This window comes from Papio anubis, chromosome 1, assembly GCF_008728515.1.
Source record: "Papio anubis isolate 15944 chromosome 1, Panubis1.0, whole genome shotgun sequence".
NCBI classification, from domain to species: Eukaryota; Metazoa; Chordata; class Mammalia; order Primates; family Cercopithecidae; genus Papio; species Papio anubis.
Genome location: NC_044976.1, coordinates 214,498,138 through 214,515,471, shown reverse-complemented (window position 1 = coordinate 214,515,471; position 17,334 = coordinate 214,498,138). Strand labels below are relative to the sequence as shown.

The following is a 17,334-nucleotide window of genomic DNA, read 5'->3' as shown; positions in this document are numbered from 1 at the left end:
TATTTTATGCTAAGAAAGCATGTCCTTAATTTCTACCTTATTGAGTCTTTAAAATTAGGTATGTGTGAATTCTGTCAAATGCCTCTATAGAGATGATCCTATGATTTTTCTTCACAGATCTGTTTCTATGATAAATTACATTAATAAACTTCCCAACACAGAACTATTTTTACATTTCTGGAATAAACCTCCATTTGCTTACATGTGCCACTGAATTTTGTTGCTAATATTTTATTTACAATTTGTGTACAGATATTCATAAGATTGTTTTGTAAGTTTTTTTAATGCAATATTTGTTAGGTTTTTGGTATCAACACTATACTTACTTTGGAAAAAGAATTTGGAAGTTTTCCTTCTTTTCCTATTCTCTGAAAGAGATGAAGTAGCACTAGAGCTAAAATGTTCTTCTTTGATAAGAATTATCCTATGAAACTATCTGGATTGAAGCCTTTTGGTGAAAGAACTCTGAAAACTTGCCTAATGATTCTATGTAAATTAGTGTGTTTAGATTTTCTATCTTTATGAGATCAGTTTGTTTGTTCTGCTTTTTTCATCAATTGATTTTTACGTGTATAATCCAGTGGTTTTTAGTATATTCACAAGGTTGAGCTACCATCACCACCATCTAATCCTAGAACATTTTAATCACCCCGTAAAGAATCCCCATACCTGGTAGCAGTTATGTCCATCCCTCCCTCCCCTTACCTCCTCACAACCACTGATCTGTATGTCTACAGATTTGCCTGCTCTAGACATTTCATATAACTGTCATACACATGTGGCCTTCTGTGTCCAGCTGCTTTCACTCAGCATGATGTTTTCTAGATTCATCCGCGTTGTAACACGTATTAGTACTTCATTCCTTTTTATAGCTGAATAATAGTCTATTTTATGAATATATCATGTTTCGTTTATCCATTCATCACCTGATTGACATGTGAGTTGTTGGCTGTTATAAATAATGCTACTATGATCATTCATCCACAAGTTTTTGTGTGGACATATTTTTTCATTTCTCTTCAGTATAAACCTAGGAATGAATTTGCTGGGTCATATGGTAACTCTACATTTAACTTTCTCAAGAACTACTAAACTGTTTTCTAAAGTGGCTGCACCATTTTATATTTCCACCAACAATTGCTATCTTTCATTTTTTAAATTACAGCCATTCTAGTAGATCTAAAGTAGTATTTAATTACGATTTTGATTTGCATTTCCCTGATGACTAATGATGCTTAGCATATTTTCATGTGTTTTTTGGCCATTAAATAATCTTCCTTAGAGAAATGTCTATTCAAATACTTTGTCCACATTTTAATTGGGTTATTTGTCTTTTTATTGTTGTCAATTTTTTATATATTACAGGTACTAGACCCCTTATCAGATAGATGATTTGCAAATGTTTTCTCCCACTCTGTGGCTTGTCTCTTTATCTTCTTGACAGTGTCCTTTGAAGCACAGAAGTTTTTAATTTTGGTGAAATTCAATTTATCTATTTTTGTCTTGGGTTGCTTGTTTGAGGTATCATAGCTAAGAAACCACTGCCTAATCCAAGGTCACAAACATTCACACCAATGTTTTCTTCTAAGGGTCTTACAATTTTAGCTCTTTATTGAGATCTTTTTTTTTTTTCTACTTTTTTTGAGACAGAGTCTCGCTCTGTTGCCTAGACTGGAGTGCAGTGGTGCGATCTCGGCTCACTGCAACCCCCACCTCCCGGGTTCCAGTGATTCTCCTGCCTCAGCCTCCCAAGTACCTGGGATTACAGGTGTGTGCCACCAGGCCCGGCTAATTTTTGTATGTTTAGTAGAGATGGGGTTTCGCCATGTTCGCCAGGCCGGTCTTGAACTCCTGACCTCAGGTGATCCACCCACCTTGGCCTCCCAAAGTGCTGGAATTACAGGCGTGAGCCACTGCACCCAGCCCTTTTATTCATTTTGAGTTAATTTTCATATATGGTGTGTGGTAGGGTTCAACTTCATTCATTTGCATGTGGATATTTAGTCATCCTGGCACCATTTGTTGTAAAGACTATTCTTGTTTTCTATTGAATTGTCTTGCCATCTTTATCGAAGATCAACTGACCATAAGTGTAAGGGTTTATTTCCAGACTCTCAATTCTATTCCACTGATGTATGTGTCTAAACTTACATCATTATACCAGTATCACAGTCTTAATTACTGTAGCTTTTCAGTAAATTTTGATATTGGGAAATGGGAGTCCAACTTTGTTATCCTTTTTCAAGATTGTTTTGGCTATTCTAGGTCCCTTGCATTTCTATATGAATTTTAGAATTAACTGTCAATTTCTTTAAAAAAAAAAAAAAAAAAAAAGGCAACCAGGATTTTGATAGAGATTGCAATGAATCTGTTAATCAATTTGGGGAGTATTGCCGTCATAACAATATTAAGTCTTCCAATCTATATACATATGACTAGGACTGCTTCTGGCAAATTGTATTTTACTAGGAAGTTGACTGTTTCAGCCAGGTGTTCAAATTTGCTTGTATAGAGTTGTACAAACGACTCTCATTAGATGTGAAATTTTCCTATGTTTTAATGATTCTGTCTCCCAGGTTATCTTCTATTTCTACTTTCCCAAATAAGACACTGCTAGTGATTTATCTATTAACCTTTTGCAAAAAAACAAACTTTCATTTATTGGTTCCTACTGTTGCACTGTTTCCCAACCCCATTAATTCTGTTTTTATCTTCATGAATTTCTCCTTTCTGCTTTCTTTCAGTTTACCATTTTTCCCTAGCGTTTTTGAGTTGGATGTTCTGTTCATTTCTTTATGCTTTCATTTTTCTTTATACAGGCACTTAAGGAGTCTTAATTTGGTTGTATCTCATAGTTCTAACATCATTTCCATTTTCTTTTCTTTTTTTTTTTTTTGAGATGGAGTCTCACTCAATTGCCCAGGCTGGAGTGGAATGGTGCAATCTTGGCTCACTGCAACATCTGCTTCCTAGGTTCAAGCAATTCTCCTGCCTCAGCCTCCCAAGTAGCTGGGATTACAGGCGCACGCCACCATGCCTGGCTAATTTTGGTATTTTTAGTAGAGACGGGGTTTCGCCATGTTGGCCAGGCTGGTCTCAAACTCCTGACCTCAAATGATTTGCCTGCCTCGGCCTCCCAAAGTGCTGGGATTACAGGCATGAGCCACTGTGCCCAGCCTGTCATTTCCATTTTCAAATCTAGTTTCCATTACTGTTATTTTCTTATACGTTTTCAATTTAATTTTCCTAAAATTTTACCTTTGAACTAAGAAGCGCTTTTTTTATATAGACTTTAAAAATGTTTTCCAGGTTGAGATCCAGATTTAGGTATGGAAGAGATTTCCCAGAAAGGGTGTAAATGAAAAGAAGGACGGAGATGAAACTCTAGCGGACATTAATAGTCCAGATAAAAAGATAATTGTCTCAAAACAGAGGCTGAGAAAAGAGTCAGAGATGTTGGATGAAAACAAAAGACGCTGGGTGCGGTGGCTCATGCCTGTAATCCCAGCACTTTGGGAGGCTGAGGCAGGTGGATCATTTGAGGTCCGGAGTTCAAGACCGGCCTGGCCAACATGCTGAAACCCCATCTCTACTAAAAATACAGAAATTAACCGGGCATGGTGGTGCGTGCCTGTAATTCCAGCTACCTGGGAGGCTGAGGCAGGAGAATCACTTGAACCCAGGAAGCAGAGGCTACGGCGAGCTGAGATTGTGCCACTGCACTCCAGCCTGGGCAACAGTGAGACGAGGAGCGGAGCGTCCCAGGTAGCTGGAATTACAGGCACGCACCACCATGCCCGGTTAATTTCTGGATTTGTAGTAGAGGGGGGGGGGGGGAGGGGGAGGGGGAGATGGTATGAAAAATAAAGGAAGAGGCCGGGCGAGGTGGCTCACGCTTGTAATCCCAGCACTTTGGGAGGCCGAGGTGGGCGGATCACGAAGTCAGGAGATCGAGACCATCCTGGCTAATACGGTGAAACCCCGTCTCTACTAAAAAAATACAAAAAACTAGCCGAGTGCCTGTAGTCCCAGCTACTTGGGAGGCGGAGGCAGGAGAATGGCGGGAACCCGGGAGGCGGAGCTTGCAGTGAGCTGAGATTGCGCCACTGCACTCCAGCCTGGGAGACAGAGCGAGACTCCGTCTCAAAAAAAAAAGAAAAAGAAAAAGAAAAAAAAGAAAAATAAAGGAAGAGAAAACAACCTCAGGAAAAACAGTTTGAGCAGGATGGGATGGAGAGATAGAAGTCAAATTACAAATTGCATGTTGAAGAAGTAACAGAGTGCTCAATAAAGAGCAAACTCTTTTTTAAGATTCTTAGCTATAAAGAGAAAGACAATCATAGGGTATTAGCCAGGGGTTTTAGTGGGTGGAAATTTTTTGGTTTTGTTTTATATAAAAGGCGTTTGTGGGAGAAGGTATTTGGAAATATAATAGAGGCCTTTTCATCCATAATCCTTTATATCCTTCTCCCAGTGTAGACAAGGGCATTCCACGCTCACTGCCTCTGGGAGAGGAGAACTCGGCAATTGGCAGGGTAAGTGCCCAGAAAAGCTTTGTTATGAAAAGGGATAGTTACTTGCCAGGGTGTGGCTAAGACACATAAGCTACCCACACCTGCACCTGTGGAGACATCCTTGATTCTGCCTGGCTTTGGGCTGCGGGTTTATAAAGGGCACCGGGTCTGGGTGAGCTGGAGAGCCCCGCCAAGTGCCAGCTCTGTGCTGCTCTTTTGCGTGCAGTTCCAGACTAGCCGCACTGTGAGGCCACTCTGAAGCTCACCCAGAATTAAGAACTACTGCTCTGTTCCGCATGTCAATGGATCTACCATCCTAAAGCTAGAGTTTGCTTTCTTTTTTGGGCTCTTTTAAAAAAATCCTGAAATGTTGCTCAGGCTGGTCTCGAACTCCCAAGCTCAAGCACTCTTCCATCTCAGCCTCCTGGGTAGCTGGGACTCCAGGTGTGCACCACCACACCTGGCTAGGGTTTTCTTTCTAAAAGCCCAAATCTCGTCTTATCCCTTTCAGCATTTATGGATGTGCATTGCTTACACAGTGAAATCCAGGATCCTAGAGCATCAAACAAGATGGTTCACTGAATGGCCCCGGCCCACCTTTCACAGATTCATTTCCTAATAACACCACACAACTAGTTACGTACCCGCAGCTAATATTATCAGTTGTATATAGAAAAAAGACAATGTTGTATGCATTACAGAACTCAAATAATAAATACATTTTGTCATCAGTAAGTTTATAACTTAGGAGAAATAGAAATATAAGCTTTCAGTAAAAAACAAAAAAACAAAAAAAAAAACACAGTACTCTTAGAGTTACGTGAGCAAAGGAAATATGGCATAAATGAGCTCTCAGTAGAAACTGGAACTGTTACAAAATGTACTCAGCAGTTTTAAGAAAAAAATAAACATTTGAGTGTCACTTCTCAGTAATCAAAAAAATGAAACAGAAGATGGCTATGGGTTAGGAGCTGGTGTAACACACACCCCTTTAAATTAACCAAAAGCTTACTTGAATTACAGCACTTACAACCTGGCTTCTGGCCTGGCTTCGTGACTGCATGGCACCTGTAAACACTTGTTTCTAACTGCTTTAAAGATAAAAATACTGAATTCCCATGCTACCTGGACCCTGCTACTATAAGCCAATCTCCTCCCTTTGACAGCCACTTCAAGAGCACGCACGCCAGTCTTGCCTTTCTCACCTCGCCCTCTCAGACACCTCACGTTACTATATATGAAGATGAAATGGATGAAGTTTCTGTTACTTCTTCTGTGATATAGAAAACACTGAATTCTATTGCTACAGTTGACCATGGTAAAGATGGAGTTTACTTGCTCTGTGTATAAAGCAGTACCAGTAGTTACTAACCCCTATCTTCCTGCAAATAAATCCAGAGGCAATTTCAGAAAACCTCTGAACTCTCCCATGAATCTATACAGATGTATTGATATCCACAGCTTGGGATTCGGGGAGGAAGTCTAAAGAGAGGCTTCTTTATGTCATGCTTACCAGGAGTAGCAAAGCGACAATCGTTCTCCCGTACCCCATCAGCCCTCCTTGAAGGGGGCCATCCTGTTACCCAACTTCCGCTTGGGACAGTGCTCACCAAGATACCTAAGGGACCCCAACCTTTCCTTGGGTCCCTGTGGAGCAAAATCAATAATGCCACTATGTGAGGATAATGGTCACTGCTGTAACAAACTCCAGCCTCCAGTGGCTTAACACAATAGTCATGGAGGTGGCTCACATAAAATCCAAAATAGATTTTCCTGATCGGCGGATGGCTTTCCTCCAAAAACTCATTCAGGGACCCAGCTCCTTCCATCTTGTGGTTCCATAATTTTCAACATATGGCTTCCAATATCACTCTACTGGATGTATCAAGCTGTAAAGGGAAAAGTACCTTCCACGTGGGAGGCTTCCATGGACCGGGCCTAGAAGGTACCCATCACCTCCATCCACATTTCATTGGTAAAAACTAGGTCACATGGTCTAGCTAGACCATAATTCCCAGCTCCCCTCTATCTGCAAGAGAATCTGGGAATTACAGTATAGCTGTGTGCTCAGGAGGAGAGGAAACAGAATTAGACTACCCAGTCTCCACTACAGACGACCACCATGACATGAATCACTAGCACTACCAGGGAGGGGCATGGCAATAAACTGGTGAGTTGACCACAGAGTTCCAACTGTTGGCCTAGAAACTGGGATGGAACGGCCTAACGTTAGGCTCAAACAACCTCATGAGATTTGGGGGTAACTGTATCAGGTGAGCAGTAAGGTTTCTGCCAAATCCACACTTCCCTCCCGAGAGTTTCTGAATGTATAGGTTGCTATGCTTTGTACCATCGGATCTGCCTCCCTAGGCACAGATGCTGGAACCGGAACTGGCTACTTAACCAAACAGACGGGCGCCCTCTATAGGTCTGCAGGGGAGGGGCTGATGCAGTTGAGCTCTGCTCAACAAAGGCACACACTACCGAATACTGACAAATGACCAAAGCAGACTTTCCTTCTTTCTTCCTTGGGAGTTTTAAAGCAAGACATACAGATGGAAGAGGAATGGCACAGAGAGAAGGCAGGCTGCAGAACCATAAAGCATCTGACCCCATGAGGAGGTAGATGCAAAGGAGCAGGAGACACACAGCAGAGATCAAATCAGTCAGGAGCAAAATAGGAAGAATCTGGAAAAGAAGAAAGAAAAGCAGGCAAGTACAGTCGCCGGCATGTTAGATTACCAGTTGATGTGGAGTCACCAGAGTGACTTGAAATATGAGAGCCCCTGTGTTCCCTTAATGGCAATAAATGTCCTTCCAGTACACTGAGGCTGGAATGCCACTGTGGGGACTTTTTGCTATTCCTTACATAAATAAATTCCTTGTATTAAATGGCATAGTATTTGCATATAACCTATGCACATCCTCCCATATACTTGAAATCTTCTCTGGATTACTTATAATGCCTTCTATCACTTATACTTATTTCCAAATATGTCCTTACAAGAAACTTGCTCAAACTGAGAAAACTTAAGAATATTTGGTCCCATCCAACCTGACAGAGCATGACCAACAGAATGATGCAAAGGAGCCCAGTTTCCAAACAAGTCTGGGGCCATAGGAATACACAGTAATACTTTCTTGGCTTGTGTCCCTTCTGTATTTCAAAGCTAGTAAAGAAACCACCATGAGCTGTTCTTTGTGATGCATTTGCATTAAGTCTTCCACACTTTTTGAGTGAATCTAATATTAGATTTCCTCTGTTAAGGAGAACAGGTCGAAGCTGCAGGACGTACAAATCTGGAAGCCACAGAGGGTACACACCCAGAGGCCACAGGAATTTTATACCCAGAGGCCTCAGGAAGTACACTCCCTGAAACCACCAATCCTCAGAGCCTCTGGCTCCCCACTTTTGAAGTCATACAGCAAAATTTGCACCTGATCAAGATAGTCCAATAAGAACAATAGGCCGGGCATGGTGGCTCATGCTTGTGACCCCAGCACTTTCCGAGGCTGAGGTGGGCAGATCACTTGCGGCTAGGAGTTCGAGACCGGCTGGCCAACATGGTGAAACCCTCTCTCTACTAAAAATACAAAAATTGGCCAGGCGTGGTGGCGCCTGCCTGTAATCCCAGCTATTCGGGAGGCTGAGGCAGGAGAAACACCTGAACCCAGGAGACGGAGGTTGCAGTGAGCTGAGATCACATCACTGCCCTCCAGTCCAGGTGACACAGCGAGATCCCATTTCCAAGAAAAAAAAAAGAACAACAGACAGAGCTGGGCATGGTGGCTCACACCTGTAATCCCAAACACTTTGGGAGGGCTGAGGTGGGCAGATGACCTGAGGTCAGGAGTTCTAGACCAGCCTGGCCAACACAGTGAAACCCCTTTTCTACTAAAAATACAAAAATCAGCTGGGCGTGGTGGCGGGTGCCTGTAATCCCAGCTACTCAGGAGGCTGAGGCAGGAGAATCGCTTGAACCTGGGAGGTAGAGGTTGCAGTGAGCTGAGATTGGGCCACTGCACTCCAGCCTGGGCGATAGAGTGAGGCTCCATCTCAAAAACAAAAACGGACAGATACCTGTAATCCACAATCAACCAAAGCTGGCCTCCAAAGATACAGAAATGGTCTTCTTTATTAAAATAGCCAGTAATGGGCCCTGAAGAGGGAAGCCTGAATCCAAATGTTATTTTTCTTGTCACAGTGCCATTCCTATTAACTTCCATCTGTAAAGCCTGGAACATAGCTTACTGGGATATCTAGGACTGACCCCATGCCCTTTGCGATGTCCCCCAATACATTAACCCTTGTGGCATTTATGCCACTTAGCCTAAGCTTGAACTAGAGAGCTACCTCCATTCCAGATCCCTGAACGATACTGAAAAGCCATAAAAACGAGCTTCATCACAGATGTGACCCCAATCCATGGGAACCATATCATAGTATGAAAGAAAGTAACATTTCAATAAAAACAGGGTATAAGAAAATAATATACACGCGTTTCCTTGTATCTGGCTAGGATCTGGAGAGATGCCTAGACACTAGTATTCTGGTTGCCAGTATTTTAGAGGGGAACTGGGCGACTGGTGGAAAAGAGTTACAGGGACTTTTCTTTGAGGCAGGAGGATCACGTGAGCCCAGGAGGTCAAGGCTGCAGTTAGCCGTGATGGCATCACTGCACTCCTGCCCAGGTGACAGACTGAGACCCAGTCTCAAACATATCCATGAGCACTTCCTGAAAAAATTTAAAAAACTGACAAGAGAATCTACACAACAAAAATAAATCAAAGAATTCAATGATGGAGAAAAAAATGAGAAAATGTGGTTAGTGGCAACTTCATTCAAATATACAAAACTACTAAAAAATGTAGGAACAAAGTATGAACATTCTACCTTGTCAGTGTAAAAATAAAAATATACCTAAGATAAACTGGGGGTTGGGAGAGAAAATGTAGAGACAGAATTTTGGAAATGCTAATGTCCTTATCTTTCACAGCAAGGAATCAACTGACACTTTTTATATTTGAAATAGATAGTTTAAAAAAACACACAAGGACTACAGTCTCTTAATGTTTTCCTCAAAATCTTTTCTGAACTTAAATAATGTCTCTTATGGCTAACAAACATTTGAGATTCCACAATTTCTTCAATTTAGGTTTTTTTCTTTTGTCACATTCAAGTAAAATTAAAGTAAGTCCTTCCCACATGAAGATTATATCCTAGATTTTTCCTTCCATATTTTTTTCCTTCCTTTCCTTTCTTCCTTCTTCCTTTCTTATTAATTCCCCACCTTTCTATCCATTTATTATATTACACATGGGCAGAAAGAGCTCTAGAATAATAGTAGTCTAACAGTAACAATTATTATTTCAGGAAGTAGAATTTGGAATGACTTTTAAAAATTCTCTTTGACTCTTTAACTCCGGTTCATCAAAAGGACCATGATAAGCAAACCAATTTTTAACAAAGCAACTACAAAGTGAGATGGTAAAGAGATAAGATATAAATCACTCTTTTAAAAATATTTATTTTTATGTGTAGTTGTAAAGTATTTCAGAGAAAAGTACAGGAGAAAATATGACAGCCAATACTAAGATTTAACAGATGTTAACATCTTGCCACATTTTCTTCAGAATTTTTTTCCTAACAAGAAAACATTGCAGAAACAGCTAACATTCCACTCCTCCTCCCTTCTCCTTTCATCTTCAGATGCAACCACACCACTATTCTGAGGATAATGCCTATCATTTCCATGCATATCTTTGTATTCATAAACAATATTTACTATTATTTTGTCTATTTAAAATGCATATATATGGTAGTATGTTTCTGTCCTTTTGTAATTTCTTAAACTCAACGTTGTTTTTTGAGATTTATCCAAGTTACACATGTAGTCTTAGGTTCATCATTCACTTCATGCATACAGGTGAACAATCACTGCATGAATAAACCTGTTTTTACAATTCATTTCTTATTGAGGGGTGTGTGGACCCAACAATTCCCAATCCTCTTCCATGTTTTTCCATTGCACAAATGTAGACCCAGTATCGATACAGTTTTCACAAAGCTCTCTGAGTAGCTTCCAGCCTTCTCAGATAATAACTGTCTTGGGAACTCCGTCCATGCAGTCTCTCCACACTGCTCACACTTTTTACTATCTGATAAACATGAATTGCAAAATGTTGTTTTAATATCTTTTCAAAAACAGCACTATATGTGAGGAAGTAAACATAGTATTTATGGTACCTCCAGTGCTCCTAGGAAAAGTTATTTCTAATCCATTACAAATAAGTTCTGGTTACTATTTCTTACTGAATTTTACACAGGACCTAGTACACTCAAGGTTCCTGCCAATTGCTAACGAAGCTTAAGTCTCCCTATCAGTAAAAGAAATGAATATTGGATACCATGAGCCTCAGAGACTCATATTGAGTTGAAGATGGAAGCAATGAAAAAAGAGACTCGCTATATTAGCAAGTAGATACTTGGTGCTGCTAGACTGCAAATATTTGTTTAAAGATTAGGAAAATATTAAGAAAAATCTCCTATAGATGGGGCAGGTATAAATTAAACACAGTGTACTAGTCCATTCTCATATGACTAATACTGCTATGAAGAAATACCCAAGACTCGGTAATTTATAAAGAAAAAGAGGCTTGGCCGGGCGCGGTGGCTCAAGCCTGTAATCCCAGCACTTTGGGAGGCCGAGACGGGTGGATCACGAGGTCTGGAGATCGAGACCATCCTGGCTAACACGGTGAAACCCCGTCTCTACTAAAAAATACAAAAAACTAGCCGGGCGAAGTGGCGGGCGCCTGTGGTCCCAGCTACTCGGGAGGCTGAGGCAGGAGAATGGCGGGAACCCGGGAGGCGGAGCTTGCAGTGAGCTGAGATCCGGCCACCGCACTCCAGCCTGGGCGACAGAGCCAGACTCAGTCTCAAAAAAAAAAAAAAAAAAAGAAAAAGAGGCTTAATGGATTCACAGTTCCACAGGGCTGGGGAGGCCTCACAATCACGGTGGAAGGCGAAGGAGGAGCAGAGGCACATTTTACATGGCAGCAGGCAAGAAAGTGTCTACAGGGGAGCTGCCCTTTATAAAATCATCTTATTTACTATCACGAGAACAGCATGGGAAAAACCTGCCTATATAATTCAATTACCTCTTACCGGGTCCCTCCTACAACACGTGGGGATAATGGCAGATACAATTCAAGATGAGGTCTGGGTGGGGACACAGCCAAACCTTATCACACAGAAGAGTCTGGAATACTAAAAATAAGGTCACATTGTAAAGGCATTGAAGCATAGGAACAGGACAGATGGGTGTGGCTTGGGAAAGGGGAAAGATTGGTGCTTTTATGCCAGGATTGGGCCCTATCTCATTTTAGCTCACCAAATTCTTGAGATATTCAACCTGCTTCATGAACTATTGATCAGCAATGGAGTGTTTAAACAACTAAAATGTCCATTAGTGGTGATATTAATTCAATATATTATGATATTCATCTATACTTGTGTGGTTTAAGTGGTGCAGGTATTTTTATTTCAATTTTATAGATAAGAAAAATGAAATAAAAAGAGGGTGGCACATAGAAAATCCACGATAGAGCCAGCAACTGACTCTACTGATTTCTAGTGTACTTTTATTCTGTTAGATTACAAAAAATCGGATTTGTTTGTGAATAAGATTATAGTCACTTTCAAATTAAATGTATCAGCTACATGGAAAAGTTCACTTATTTACCTTAGAGGCACGCCTTGGGGGTGTATTTTTTCCCCACCAAATTAGCTTTATTTAGGGGAACCTAAATTTATTCTACTAAAACTACTCTAAATGACATTTGTTTGTTTCCAAAAATTAAATCCATACTCCAAAGGTGTGTAATTTGACTACATTAAAAAAAAATCTGCATGCCAGAACAGTTTATAAAGTATGAGTGACCATTCAAGTTACACAAGACATACATATCTTGACTAAGGCTGAGAGCTTTAATATATGAAAAGATAAAGAATTCAGTGAGAAAAAATGGGGAAAAATCATGAACCATCAGTTCAAACAAAATGAAATACAAATAGTCCTTTAAGAGATATGAAAGGATGTTCAACATTACTCATCAGGAAAATGCAAATCAAAGCCCCCGTGAGATACCATTTCACACCCAGTAGGACGGTTATTATAGAAACAACAATAACAACAACACCCCCCTCCAAAAAACCAACAGAAATGACAAGTGCTGGCAAAGATGTGGAGAAACCGGAACCTCGGGGCATTGCCGCTGGGAACGCAGCATGGTGCAGCCACTGTGGAAAACAGTACAGTGGTTCCTCAAATATCCAACACAGAACTACCACGTGATCCAGCAATTCCACTCCTGGATATGCACCCAAAAGAATTAAAAGCAGAGACTCGAACAGATATCTATACACCAACATTCATAGCAGCGTTCTTCACAACAGTCAGAAGATGAAAACAACCCAAATGTCCATCAATAGCCAGGTGGATGAACAAAATGTGGGATATAAATACAATGGAATGTTATTCAAAAAAGGAATACAATTCTGACACATGCAACAAGGTGGATGAACCGTGAGAACATTACACTACGTGAAATAAACAAGACACAGGACAAACATTATTTGTTTGTATTTTAAAAATGGAATGCAGGCCGAGACGGGTGGATCACGAGGTCAGGAGATCGAGACCATCCTGGCTAACACGGTGAAACCCCGTCTCTACTAAAAAATACCGGGCGAGGTGGCGGCGCCTGTAGTCCCAGCTACTCGGGAGGCTGAGGCAGGAGAATGGCGGGAACCCGGGAGGCGGAGCTTGCAGTGAGCTGAGATCCGGCCACTGCACTCCAGTCTGGGCGGCAGAGCGAGACTCCGTCTCAAAAAAAAAAAAAAAAAAAAAAAAAATGGAATGCTTCACAGATTTGCATGTCATCCTCCTGCGGGGGCCATGCTAATCTTCTCTGTAGCGTTCCAATTTTAGTGTATGTGCTCCGAAGCAAGCACAGGAAGGACAAATATTGTACTCTTCCATTTATATATGAGGCACCTAGGATAATGAAACTCATAGACACAGAAAGCAGAACGGTGGCTGCCACGGGCTGCAAGAGGGAGGGGTGTGGAATTATTGTTAAATGGGTACAGAGTTTCAGTTTGGGAAGATGAAAAAGCCTAAAATGGATAGCAGTGATGGTTGTACAGTAATGTTAATGCCACTGCATTCTATACTTAAAATGATAAATTTTAGGTTATCTATATTTTACCACAGTAAAAAAATACACAAACGTATGCACACACACACACACGCACGCACACACATACTCATACATATTTGCATGGAGAATCTCTGGAAGAATTAGAGAAAACTGTAACAAACCTTGCCTTTAATAAGGGGAACTGGATAGGTAGAAAAGAGATTTATTTATCACTATGTATTATTTCTACCTTTAGAATTTTATCCCATGTACATATATCATCTATTCAAAAATTTAATTTTCAATCGGTCTTCTTAACTTCTAAATACAGAGCAGGAAAATACATATAAGTGAAAATGTGGCCGGGTGCAGTGGCTCATGCCTGTAATTCCAGTACTCTGGGAGGCTGAGACGGGCGGGTCACTTGAGGCCAGGAGTTCAAGACCAGCCTGGCTATAATGGCAAAAACCCTGTCTCTACTGAAAGTACAGAAAAAAAAAAAAAAAAGAGATAATTACTGGGGAATGGTGGCACACACCTGTAATCTCACTATTCCTGGTACTTGGGAGGCTGAGGCAGGAGAATCGCTTGAACCCAGGAGGTGGAGGTTGCAGTGAGCCGAGATCACTGCACTGCACTCCTGCCTAGGCGACAGAGCGAGACTGTCTTTAAAAAAAAAAAAAAAAGGTCTGTGTTTTATATAAGGCAAAATCAGAGTATCCCTAATTAGTGATATTGAAAACCTGCCCAGTGTTTTTCAAGGAGCTAGCTTTCAAAAACTATTTAACAAGGAAATGAAAAAGGAAAATAAAATGCTTTAGATCTTAAGAGATCAATATGGAACATATGGGAATAAGTAAAACGTTCTAGCCAGGTGTGGTAGGTGCTTATAGTCCCAGTTACTCGGGAGGCTGAGACAGGAGGATCGCTTGAGCTCAGGATTTCAAGGCCAGCCTGGGCAACATAAACAGAGCTTGTCTCTAAAATAAAATATGTATTTTAAAGTTCTTATGAGAGTTTTGTTACATATAATATAACATTGCTCATCCAGATTAAACAGAGGCAAAACAAATCTGAGTTATTTACTTTAAAAACATAAAATGGGACTGGGCACTGTGGCTCACATCTGTAATTCCAGCACTTTGGGAGGCTGAGGCAGGCAGATGACTTAAGGCCAGGAGTTCAAGACTAGACTGGGCAACATAGCAAGACCCTGTCTCTACCAAAAATATAAAAATTAGATGGGCACGGTGGTGGGCACCTGTAATCCCAGCTACTTGGGAGACTGAGGCAGGAGAATCACTTGAACCCAGGAGGCAGAGGTTACAATGAGCTGAGATCGGGCCACTACACTCCAGCTTGAGCCAGACACTGAGACTCCATCTCAAAATAATAATAATACAAACTATATGTATATAAAGTAGAAAAATTATAATAGCTAATACTGTTCTTAGCTTTAAATCCCAAGCTAATATTGTTCTAAGAGCTTTAAAAATGTCCACTCACAACAGTGGTTCTCAAACTTTTTGGTCTGAGAACTCCTTTTACAAACTATCAAAAATTATCAAGGCGCTCAAAGCGTTTATGTTGTGTGAGTTATATGGATCTATATTTATTATCATATTAGAAATTAAACCTTACATTTTAAAAATATGTATGTATTAATTCATTTAGAAATCATAAATCAACTCATATGTTTACATAAATAATTTTTATTTTTTTAAACTATATTTTCCAAAACAAAAAGTATATTGAGAAGAATGGCATGTTTTACATACGTTCAATGTAAATATGTAACGCCTGGCTTCACAGGGGACAGCTGTATTCTCATATCTAGTTCTGCGTTCAATCTGCTGCAAAACCGCATGTCACGTAGCCTTTGAAAAACTCCAATACAAGGCCGGGCGCAGTGGCTCACGCCTGTAATCCCAGCACTTTGGGAGGCCGAGGTGGGTGGATTATCTGAGGCCAGGAGTTCGTGACCAGCCTGGCCAACATGGTGAAACCCCATCTCTACTAAAAAAAAAAAAAAAAAAAATACAAAAATTAGCCGGGCATGGTGACAGGTGCCTGTAATTGCAGCTACTCGGGAGGCTGAGGCAGGAGAATGGTGTGAACCCAGGAGGCGGAGGTTGCAGTGAGCCGAGATCGCGCCACTGCACTCCAGTCTGCGTGACAGAGAGACTCTGTCTTAAAAAAAAAAAAAAAAGAAAGAAAAAGAAAAGAAAAAAACAGTATATACTCGTGGAAAAAGTGAGAATGAAAAGAACAAATACTCTCTTAAATTTATTATGAAAATAGTTCTGACTTCACAGTCCCCTGAAAGGGTCTTGGGAGCACTCTGAGAACTACTTACCTGTACTATGAAACCTCTGAGGCAAATGTACACTGAGGCACAAAGAGAATAACGAAATGACTCGCAGTCACGGAGCTGGGATGGGAAGCCAGGAAGTCTGATTCCAGACCTCAGGACTGGCCCCTAGAGGTGGAAGGGCAGTAGTAGGGGCCCAGCTCATAAAGGTCTTGACAGTGGGCTGGTGGCTGCCCAGCATTTGCAATACCAGACTTTCCCTTTATCTGATGCGATAAAATTTCAAATTAAATATTCCAATTTGTGCAAAGCAGAGATAAGGGAAAGGGAGAGTAGCCACCACAAAACTCTAGACCTAGACCTCTCAAGGGGGCCTAGATCAGCCCTACACAGGAAGTAACACCAAACCTCCACCTGAGGGATAAAGCAGCTAGGGGAGGCACAGCCAGTGCCTGGGGGGCTCTCCAGGAATGGCTCTCTCTGTCCTGCCCCCACTGAGTCATTATATATCTCTCCCTCCATTCAAAGACACTTCTTTCTTTCTTTCTTTTTTTTTGACGGAGTCTCACTCTGTCACCCAGGCTGGAGTGCAATGGTGTGATCTTGGCTCACCGCAACCTCTGCCTTCTGGGTTCAAGTGATTCTTCTGCCTCAGCCTCCCTGGTAGCTGGAATTACAGGCATACGCCACCATGCCTGGCTAATCTGTGTATTTTTAGTAGAGATGGGGTTTCACCATGTTGGCCAGGCTGGTCTCGAACTCCTGACCTCCGGTGATCCACCTGCTTCTGTAGCAGGATGGGCGGCAGACAAAACTCCTCAGACATCGAGTTAAAGAAGGAAGGGGTTTATTTGGCCGGGGGTATCAGCAAGACTCCTGTCTCAAGAGCTGAGCTCTCCGAGTGGGCAACTCCTGTCCCTTTTAAGAGCTCACAACTCTCAGGGGGTTCACGTGAGAGGGTCGTGATTGATTGAACAAGCAGAGGGTACGTGACTGGGGGCTGCATGCACCGGTAATTAGATCTTAGATCAGAATAAAACAAGATAGGGATTTTCACAGTGTATTTCCATACAATGTCTGTAATCTATAGATAACAGAACCGATTAGGTCAGGGGTCGATCTTTAACTACCAGGCCCAGGGTGCGGTGCCAGGCTGTCTGCCTGTGGATTTCATTTCTGCCTTTTAGTTTTTACTACTTCTTTCTTTGGAGGCAGAAACTGGGCATAAGACGATATGAGAGGTGGTCTCCTCCCTTACTTTGGCCTCCCAAAGTGCTGGGATTATAGGCGTGAGGCACTGCACCT

General features: G+C 41.5%; 1 protein-coding gene and 1 non-coding gene across 3 annotated transcripts in view; both read right to left on the bottom strand.

The window, feature by feature from the left end:
• The window catches only part of EFCAB2 (EF-hand calcium binding domain 2), a 153,339-nt gene that overhangs the window by 82,100 nt on the left and 53,905 nt on the right, over positions 1-17,334 (bottom strand). The gene's annotated exons all lie outside the window — the stretch shown is intronic.
• On the bottom strand, positions 13,425-13,530 carry LOC116271941. The gene has a single exon (XR_004180675.1). It is a non-coding gene; the product is annotated as a U6 spliceosomal RNA (small nuclear RNA).